Source organism: Anarrhichthys ocellatus, unplaced genomic scaffold, assembly GCF_004355925.1.
Source record: "Anarrhichthys ocellatus isolate YVR2014 unplaced genomic scaffold, GSC_Weel_1.0 scaffold27, whole genome shotgun sequence".
In the NCBI taxonomy this organism is placed as follows: Eukaryota; Metazoa; Chordata; class Actinopteri; order Perciformes; family Anarhichadidae; genus Anarrhichthys; species Anarrhichthys ocellatus.
The window spans coordinates 5,242,458-5,253,288 of record NW_022280057.1 but is presented as its reverse complement, the minus strand read 5'-3'; positions in this window follow the sequence as shown (position 1 = coordinate 5,253,288).

Below are 10,831 nucleotides of genomic sequence, written 5' to 3'. Positions count from 1 at the left end.
AAAGCACACACACGCACTCTTAAACTCAATGTGGTCTTAATTTTCATGAATGTGAAGACGGTTGGTGGGTTGGCAAGGAGTCTCACGGTACCTGCAACATAAAACACATCTAATCCTGTGATTCCATCAGCTGAAGACCATAACACATAATTTTTCTCAGCTTAAAACTACACGCAGGTGGTCAAACACACTCCTGGAGAGTCATCGACCGCTATAGTAACGCTCACTGCTCGCCACAGGAGGGCAACAGAGGCCTATAAAACCAGCACGGGGCTACTTTTTACAAGAAAGGTCTATTTAACCTCCTTAACTACTGGCCAATCATTTAGGAAACTGTTCTGTGGGCTGAAACAAAACAGTTTCCAGTGAGGTTATTTACCCTCTGGTGAGATTTGGAGCAGGAGCTTTCTCCTTAATGCAATCCAGTGCTCTCCTCAAACAAAAAAACAAAACAAAGCATGAATACATCTTATTGACACATTGCCTTGGTTCCAGCTTTTATTCCCCCAAGTAACTTGGAGGCTTTTCTACTTCTTCTCAGTCCTAAAGCCATATAACTCTTGCCATATCCAACTTGGAACACATTTTCCCATCATTCTTCACTGCACTGATTCTCATCGGTTGCTTTACTGCAGAGCTGCATACATCTTCCATAAGTGGGTGCAGCCCATCACTCCTGTAAGATTAAGGGATTTACCAAAAAGCAGTCCTAAGAGAATGTGTTTTCAACACGCTAATGCACACCTGACATTTATTTATTTAGACAATAACGGGGAAGGTCACATCAAAACTGCATGAAGAACAGATAACTTTAAACAGGTTTTTGAAGTTAAACTGAAATTTAAGTTAATTTTAATTCATTTAGATTCCATTCATTTAAAATTTCTTCTCTCTCTCAATGAAATTAGTCATCCATGTTTTGACTCAAAATTGTAATTATCACAAAGAAGAAATTGAAGTTTTATTTATATTGTGGTGTTGATTGAGCCTTCTACATTGTTGTTCTTCATTGGGGCTGAATCTTTAGCAATGTCGGTACTGGTAATATGATCAGTGCAGTCTCTGTGTAGGTTCACTATAGGTCAGCATCTCTTCGACTCAGACAACCTCACAGGCAGCTAACCGGCTGGCGTGGCCGACGTTCATGTCATGTAAAGACCATGAGTGACTGTGAAAATGTGAATCTTGATCTTGGTAAAAAATAACTACAAGTGTCAACAAGCAGCTGTCAACATGGCTGCAAAGCGTCCATCACTGGCAGCTACACCTAAATAAAATACAATCTTAGCGCCATTACAGTCAATTCAGTAAATTTGATAGGAGCTATATCTGGTTTATATCTTGTTTCACCTGCTAACAAACTAAATACAACAAAGGATACTGAGGTAATTTAAGCTATTTATTTGATGTGATCAAATGTAACCTCAGGGTTGTGATACAAATCACAGCTTATCATATGTGAGTGCGGAGGTTACAGGGCAATCTGGTGCTCTACATTTTTCCATCACCACATGAAAGAGAGACAGCTAAGACTCCTCCCATGCTTTATATGGGACAAACACAACACTTTACAATGGCACTAAACAGGTGTTTGAATAACAAAAAGTAATGGGAATCAGGCTAACTATGAAGCTACATATACACAGCTAATGACATGATGCAATCAGCAGAGCACCACTGAAGTTGACCGTGTGTCTCAGAGCAATGTTGTTCATAAGCTGTCAGTCAGCTGCAAAGAGGAACGAAGGCTTGAAGCTTTAGTTGTAGTTTCCACAGACATCTCCAACAACGGGTTTATTCTCTTTTGAATAAAATGTCCACACTAGCTGCATTACATTTCCATCTACAAAAAGTGAAGAGAATAGAAATCGTTTGACTTAAAAACTTTTTTATTATCCATTATTAGAGATCAAGCAGGTCCTGGAAGCTTTTGAGGTTGTTTTTTTGGAGTGAATAGCAAGGCATGCTGGGAAGAAAGATGTACAGAGATTTATTTTAAGCAAATACGATTTCGGTCAGAATTGAAAGAAGATGTGAAAATCGAGTCCAGGTTGAATGTGGACCGGGCTTTGCGTTCGAGCGGCATTTGGACCCTCAGGGCATTCGGTGTATAGGCCGTGATTACCCTCCCTGCTGGTTCTGTGCACGCTCCTGCTCTGAAGCTCAATGGGCAGAGCATGGCACCAGCGGTGCTGTGGTTAGGGGTTAGACTCCCACTGTGACTCCTCAAATTGAAACTGTATGTTTGCACAGTACTGAAAGACCAATCATAAATTGTATCCTGCAAATTGCATATGGTGCATTTGTACCCTGTGAGGCGATGCCTTAAGGTAATTAGCACATTCATTGTTTGTCTGAAAACTTCGGCCTCCACTGAGAGCGGTGAGAAATCAAAGAGATCCCGCTGTGCCGTTCAAAGGTCTCCTTCTGGCTTGAATTATGACATGAAGCCAGGAGCATGGAGTCACAGGAACCCTGCGTGTGCATAAAACCAATGCAGCGCTAGTACAGGAAAAGCATATTCGCATAAATATGAGATAATTACACGACAGCGTCACAACCGCCGGCGACAGCAAATGATGGATGAGCCAGGGAAAGAAAACATGTACAAGGCGAGCAGAGAAAGAGACAGAGCTACTAGTGTAACACAAACTGTGGTCGGAGGGATGGGAGTGAAAGGCAAAACAAAAGATGGATTGAAGGAGGAGGAGAGAATGGTGGAGGTCTTAGTGTCTCAGGCCTCAAGTATTACCCCTCTTCTATTTCTGCCTTTTAAGGAACTCCATAACTTCAAGTAGATAATGAGTGCCTTGAAGCAGGCTGAGTAAATCAGGCAGAGAACAACGGAGGGAGGGAAAAGGTGTGTAAGGGAGGGGGCGAGGGTGGATTGAGCGAGGCAGTGGGAAACAGTGGAAGGAAGGAGAAGATTAGAAGTGATAACAAATGAAGCGAGAGAGGCAGAGAGAGGAGCTGAGCTGAGTGGAGATGCGTGATAAGATCTTGCATTAACTTAAAAGCATACTTTAATGAAACTCCAGCGAGAGCTTTAGAGAGGGAGAAGCCACGAAGGTTAAGAAAATACATGTTCGTGGTTGATGTTTTTCAGTTCTTGATTTTTGAGTTTAACCCCAAATCTTCCTCTCCACATTCTTTAGACTCATCACGTTTCTCTACTCACAGTCTGAACAACCACAGTTGGATTCCCATCTTTCTTTGCTTTTCTTTTCCAAATTTGTGAGAAAAAAAATCTATAATTCTTTGTAGATATGTTGTGACTTTGAAGGAGCCTTGAGAGGGCACAGCTGAATTCAGGATTCAAGGAAGCTGCGACCTCATCGCTGGGTTCAAACCAACAGTAATTGAGTCAACTTTAAACTTTGACCCTTATTGGAATCATATGTGTCAGAGTAAAGGCCTCAGTATGCTTCAAACAAAGTGCTTGTCAGGCTGTCTGTTTCAGTCTTCATACAACTACTTCACTAGTCAAGTAAAGTCAGTTTTATATGGCCTAACATACAAATATACCTCAACGGGCTTTATAATAACAGCACAAGACTCCCCAAATAAATCTCCTTTAACGGGGCAAAAGGGAGAAACCTCAGGAAAAACAACAGAGGTGGAATCCCTCTTCCAGTAACAACCAAAAGTTGTATACAATTTTCGTGTGCAACACAAGGAAGGCCTTTTGAGAAGAGACTGTTTGAAATTGTGTGCTGTTATCCCCATTTGTACGATTTATTAATGTACATTTACAACCTAGTTTATTTTTACCAGCTGGACCCTTAAAGCTGCTCTAATCAATATGTTCACGTCAACAATGGATCTGATAACTATGTGTGTATTCCCCTCAGCTTTGCGGAGCGTTTCAGTGTCTTTCAGCTCATTACTCTAATTTTTGTGGCCCATAACTTTACTGTTTTGAAAAAATCAAAAACAAAATAAATCAATCAATGCCTGTTTAAAGCAGCTCACCTAAGCTCCTGCTTATGAGATCTGAAACTGTTAACACAACTTCATGTTAAACTGAAAGTAGGCGCTGTAATAAAATGCCTTTCTTGGCGGCTCTGGTAACTGTAGCTGCTGTAGACTTTGAAACAACTGTGCATCTCTGTGGTAAATATCAATTACCTACTACTCAGTCACCCTCCCTGTCAAAAATAACAACTGTCAGTCTAATAGAAAACAAATAGCGCCCAAGCTCCAAATAACACTCTCATGTGACGTCTAGGAAAAAAGAAGTCCCGTTGCTTTACCCGTATTTCAAGCTCTGTCTCTGTTTTACTGTGTTTCTCTGTATTTAGCTTTCCCATTGGTTCGGTTCTCTGTCCCTAAACCACAACAGTTGTGGGAAATAAGTCCCAGCTGTCAGCACTTTGATTTGATTGTACAATGTGTCAATCAAGCCGGGGCACGTTGCACAAAATCCCATTCTAGTCGTTCGTTATTTGGGCTCCCACCGAGGTCTTTGGCGAGGGATTAACTTTGACTGTCACACAGAGCCGAGGAACCCAGGGCGGAACTGACCAGCGCATCTGATCTTTGTTCCATCCACCAAGCAAACCGAACATGAAAGCACAAACTTATTCAAAACAACTTGTTCTGGATCCCTTTGAATATTCTTGCTCCTAGCAGTAAATACTTGCACGGCAGCTCTGAGATTATTCGCTTTTATATTCAGGATGTAAAAGCTTTCTGCATTCAAACTGCCAGCACCAAGAGAAACAGACTCAGAACTGTGGGAATCTCTCCTCTGGAAATGTGGTGTGGTGGTTTTGCAGGTTTGAGAGTTCAGATCTCTGTCAAACATCAAACTGGTGTCACAAATAGGATGTGATTCAAAAATGTTCAGACTCATTCATCCGTCTGGTCAGAAAGAGAGAGAAAAAAAGCTGAATCCTAGCTCTCTTTTTCTAAATGTTTCTTTCTTGCTCATCCTTGTCCCTCCTGCCAGGCAGACACAAGCATGTCTTGTTTGTTTTGGTCCAGTCTTGTCTTAATGTGCTCAAATGGTGAAAGACCAAAAAGGAATATGAAAACTCAGACAGCGTGACAGAATGAAGAAATAGTATTATATTACCGTGGGGTTCTTCAGAGGACCGTAAAAAGATATGCACTGTGAACTTTCCAGGCCTTGAACGGGAACATATTTGGTTCTGCCTTTTCCTACGCTTTTGAAATGGTGCACTGTGGGAGAGGGAAAAGAAAATGGTTTAGTGTTTGTGAGAATTTTAGGAGGAAGAAAAGAGGAAGCTGTGAACGAGTATACGAGTCTGAGCAAATGTGTGTTGTGTCTGTGCAGGTGTGTATAAGGCATTGTAGAGGTGTGAGAATGATTATATTATTCTACCAATTAATGTCTTTGTGTTTGTATTCTTTACTTTAATAACTCATGTTGTGAGAACAAAATACTGTTGTGGACAATCATATTTTGAAAAAAATCAAACCATTACATTTTAAAGTTCAGGTTTTTGGTTAAAGTTAGGTTAAATTCTTGCAATATTCTGGTTTTCTCGTTTTGTCTACAAATCCCATGAAAAGACCAAAAGCCAACAATGAATTAACATGATTAACTCCCCCAGCCCCGAGCCTGATGATTGTTCCTGAAGATGCAAATCTTTTTAAAAACAGGTCACAAAAATATTCTTTGATTCTTTTAAAAGGCTTGAATTTATTTTACCACTTTTAGCAAATTTTAGTCTAACAGGAGAATCTAGTGGATTTGTTGGGGAGTATTTTGCAGACACTTATCCACATTGGTGCTCTAACAGGTTTTGCATTGCAGGGGCAGGCGCACCGATCGCTCGTGTTGCTGGACAATCTCAGAAGAACTCGTAAAAAATGCGAAATAACTTCTTGTAAGATATCACACAAACCGCTGTATGAGTCCAGTGCAACAGTGTGCCTCATTGTGTTTTTAAGACAATAGAGGTGTACGAAACAGAGGAATAAGAAATCCGGATTTGGCTCCACAGACAATGCTTATTAGAAGGTTAAATTCAATATTGTTTGTTTTTTTTTAGATTTGTTGACAATAACAAAAATATAGAATATAGAGTTATTTTTTGGGGTTAAGGTGGGTTGTGGCATGTAGAGTTGAGATTGTAAGGCAGGTCTCCAGGGAATGAATGTAAGTCAACGTCTCTTCCTAAGTGACAAAAACAAGTGTGCGACTGAGTGTGTATGTCTGAGGGAGTCTGTAGTTCTTCCATAATCCCGTCTTTGTGCGACCCGCAGACAGTTTAAAAGCTTTCTATTTAGATTTCGCACCATTCTCCCATTTTCAGGTCGCCGATAGAGGTGTGTGTGGGGGTGTGTGTGTGTGTGTGTGTGTGTGTGTGTGTGTGTATGCGTGTGTGTGTGTGTGTGTGAGAGAGAGAGAGAGAGAGAGAGAGAGAGAGAGAGAGAGACACACAAAGCACTGTAAAGTCCTCCTGGTGTGGGTCGACAGCTGGTCCAAAACAGGCGTTTTAGTCTCTAACAAACTGTGACACGTCAAAGATGTGTAACGTAGACCGCAACACAGCAACATGTAAAACGGCTCATTGACTCCCACCCAAAGCCTCGGGGAAAAGAAAAAGGAAAAAAAATATTTTTGCTCACACACAACTGCAGCCATTAATCATAAATGAAATTTTTACGAGGGATGGGAGGGAATATGATTGTCATAAATTGAGCAAAACAAATGCGCGGAGGGAAGTTCCAGGATACAACTGCTGGAATCACCTCAGGATAGCTTGGCTTGTGGAACAAAGCTGCTGAGATATACCGTGTTTTGGATGAGTGTGTTTACCTCGCTCTGTTTCGCTTCCCCGCTCTGTTTTGAATTTGTGCGACTGTGCTTTTGCCAGGATGCATGTCAGTTATCAGACTTATTAGATGCCGTCAAACGTCTGCTCTATCATCTGTCTGTCATCTGGCTCTGCTTTCTCGCAGTCTTCCGCTCTCCTTTAAAGTAGCTGTTTTCTCTCTTCATCACTTTCCCCACATACACATACAATCATATGTTAAATGCAAACGTTGGCAGACAAGCAAGAAGAAAGAGAAAGCACAAGCACAGGCACAGCAGATACACAAAACACACATTGCTTCTCTGAAGCTGAAACGCCTGATTTTCAAGATTACACCGAGTCTGAACTGTTTTACAAACAACATGAAGAGTCAACACAGTTTGTCTTGTCATAGGTGCATTTTTAGATTTGCTGACCAAGCTTCAGAACAAACTGAGCAACAATTTCATCAAATGTTTTTATTGGACTTGAAGCGGAACAAATCTGAACATGGTGATTAAAATTGTAAATCTGCACTCAGTGTAATTGTCCCTGACAGTAATCTGAAAATGTCTTTTACATCATCTATCAAGTGAATGAGCCAAAGATACGTTTTTTTCTGTGGATATTATAAGTTTCAACCAGTGGTGAGGAAGATCATTCCAGTGGGATGTTGCTCTGGGTCTGCTGGATGTGTAAGTCATGTTGGAAAGTTGTTTGCTGTCTCATTACCCGTAGGACGTTGATAAGTTGACATCCTAAATCAAAGCTTGCATTTGTTTCTGAGGCCAAAATGTACCTTATGCTCATGTGTCATGTCACTACTTTTCATGGTCAGGTAAGTCTTCTGTGAGACGCCCACACAACCGTGCACGAACATCCATACAAGCCATTCAACCATCAGATGAATGAACACCAAGCCCCATTTCTCCCTAATTGCTTTTGAAAACATGTCGGAGAGCTGAGCAACATGGGCAATGACAGCTCCCGGTGTTTTCCTAAGGGACTAAGTCAACAAGCACAGACAGTGACATGAAAGAGCTCACACACCTCTGCGGTTTTGCTCACTCACACGGACGACCAATTGATTAACTCATAAATCATCCTCATTCAGGCCCCGGGCCCTGGAGCGCCCCTTCACCTCCTCCACCTCCACCAACACTCCCCCCCCCCCCCCCCACCCAAAAAAAGAAAAACGCCGATGAGAAGCTGCAGCCCAACCCTGCACCCTCCAGCTAAGTAAGTGGAGGCGGGATGTTTCAGCTCATGGCAGAAGCCCAGCAGGAGGGAGAGGCCAGGTGGGGCAGGTACAGCCGGTGCTACTGAGTAAAAAAAAAATTAAGGTGGGGTCATGGAAACGACAGGTATAGGATTTGTATGTGTTATTATACGGACAGGGAAGGATGTAGAAAGAAAACACAGAGGGGCTTAAAGAGGGATACAAATGTGTTAAAAAGACAAAGGAAAAGATCTGAATGAAACGCTGTGTAGTGCTGCCAAAACAGAGAGAAACGGGGGGAGACAGATATGGAGAGAAAGAGGGAGAGAAAGCATTGAGGAATGCCGTAAATCCCAAAGCGACTGAACAATCCTCTGGAGAAAGAAAAGAGGAATTTTTATGTGCTGCAGGTGAGCAGAACAGAGAGGGAAGAGGAGACGAGGAGATAGACAGATGGAAAAAGAGGGAGAGGACGCGGGGGTGGCCGAGGGAATTTGTGGAAAGCTTGAAAGGGTTTGATTGTAGCAGACAAAAAGGGACACATGGGGTGAAAATGAAGCAAAAGTGACAAGAAATGACACAAAATGGCTGCTCGTGCAGTTAGAGAGAGGATGGCATGTGGACACGGTGAAAAAAGGCAGAAAGACATATGGAGAAAAGATTGGGAGACCAAAAAAAAAAAAAGGATAAGTAGGAGAGAGACAGCCAGACAGACAGGGAGGAAGAGGAGGTCCGAAAACGAGCGTATCTGGGAATCTTAAAGGCATACACGGCTTTTTGGGAGATTGGTCAGCTTCAATGTTGAGATGTTGAGAAGGAAGATTACCTTTGATAGGCAATAGATTCTTCATTTGTTTGGCCAATTGACAGATTTATCATTACTTTAGTTGTTAATTAATATTTTCAGGTGCTTTGAAAGAGAAAGTGTACTCCGGTACATGTCACCGCATTTATACCAGGCTACTTTTGTTACTTTCTATAATACAACATTTGTTCTGTGATTCCCAACATGAGCACTGAGCCACTTCTTAAGTGTTAACAGGTGTTTTACCTCTGCATCCAAGCACTCAGAATGTACAAGCAAAACCGCTTTTAACAACTTATTTTAGGTTTTTGTTTCATGATATCTTCAATGTTTCTCAACATGAAAACCAGCGAGTCTTCCGTATAGATAAATGGTAGTATAGGTTTAGATTGTGGCCATCACTCTTATATACCCTCCTTTTAATCCCACCGTGGAGAAGAAGACTTTCGGCAGCATGAATCAGAGCTGTAACAAATTACAACTGCCTCATCATTGAAACTAGGAAAATAACATGATACCACAGTCGCCAAGCTCCTTCAAAATTGACTCAGTGGACTGCTGAATATTTTTCGACTGTCTACAAAGCATAATCTTTAGCTTCAGATTATTGTTGCTGTTTTACTTGCGATCAGATGTTCTTACCGCAATGCTTGGAATTAATTCTTATCTATGACATTTAGTCAGACATAATGTATAAGTCTCAAAAATTGCACAAAGTGATGTCCCGAAATCTCAGACTGAGGTATTGGCAGTTGAGTTGCATTGTGGGTAATAAACTGTATGTGCCAGATTTTGACTGGGAAGACAAATGCGTGGAATAATAAATAAAAAACCTGGACTGGGGACATGGAAGAATTTCATAAATCTTTGTGTTTTTCTTGGACACTATAAAGAGGTGAAGTCTGGAGTGATTGAGCAGGAAAAAAAGAGCAGAAGAGGTGCGCTCCAAGAGCAAATCAAAGATGGCGAGCACATCGACTCCTCTACAGGTCATCAGACGGGCCTTTCTGAGCAGCAGAGGCTATCTCTGTCAGCAGCTGCCCGATAGACCGAACAAGCCAATAATGTCGATGCCTGTCACTGACAGTATCCGTTATGATCGCAGGACTCGCCAGCTGAGTCATACAAATGGGGCTTGGCAATCCTGTTACGTATTAGTTACAGCAATTCGTCTCTGCTTAGCTGACAGAGGGAGACAGACAGAGAGAGAGAGAGAGAGAGAATGCTGAGTGATGGCTGTTAGATAGCTACGCATGACAAGCCTCATTCCAACGAAGTTCTGACACATTGAGATAATGATTCACACACGTGCTGCGCTTGCAAGCCCACACAACAATACACGCACACAGAACAAACCCACACACACAGACTATACAAAGCTGCCTTTGTTGACTACTGGCGGCCCCTCAGTCTTTGCTTACTGAATGTAGAAAACATACAGCGTCTTGTGTGTGTGTGTGTATTTGTGTTAAGTCACGTCTCTGTCAGCGTTAACCCTTTCCCCCACTTAGTGAGAGTGTGTGTGTGTGATGATGTGTCAGCGTTGACACAGACAACCTCCCATAGAAGTCACTTCCTGCTCAGCTAATGCTGCTTTTCAAGGTTCATGTGGGCCATTGTTTGTCAGAACATGGTTCCACATTTGTGTGTGTGTGTGTGTGTGTCAGGGAGGGCGTGCGCTGTTGTGGGCAGGTGTGTACCTCGAAGGTGATGGAAGAGAGATTCTCATTGATCCTTTAATATCTGGCCTCGGGCGAGGAGAGGAGTGAGCTGCAGAGCAGGTGGGGGGGAAAAAAAGATAACAGGCGAGGAAGCGATATAAGAGTTGACATGAGCAAAGACGATAAGAGGCAGAGGCAGTGACAGAGACTGGGAGCGCGGCGGCATTGAAACACAAACACAACAAGAGAGCTGGGCGGTTGGTGGGATTATGGGGGGGGGGTGTTTGTACCTGTGCCTGTTTCATGTAAATCCCTCACTGTCACAAGTCAGAGAGATGTTTATGGGGGGAAGAGGAGCTTCGTGAGATAGTGTGATGAG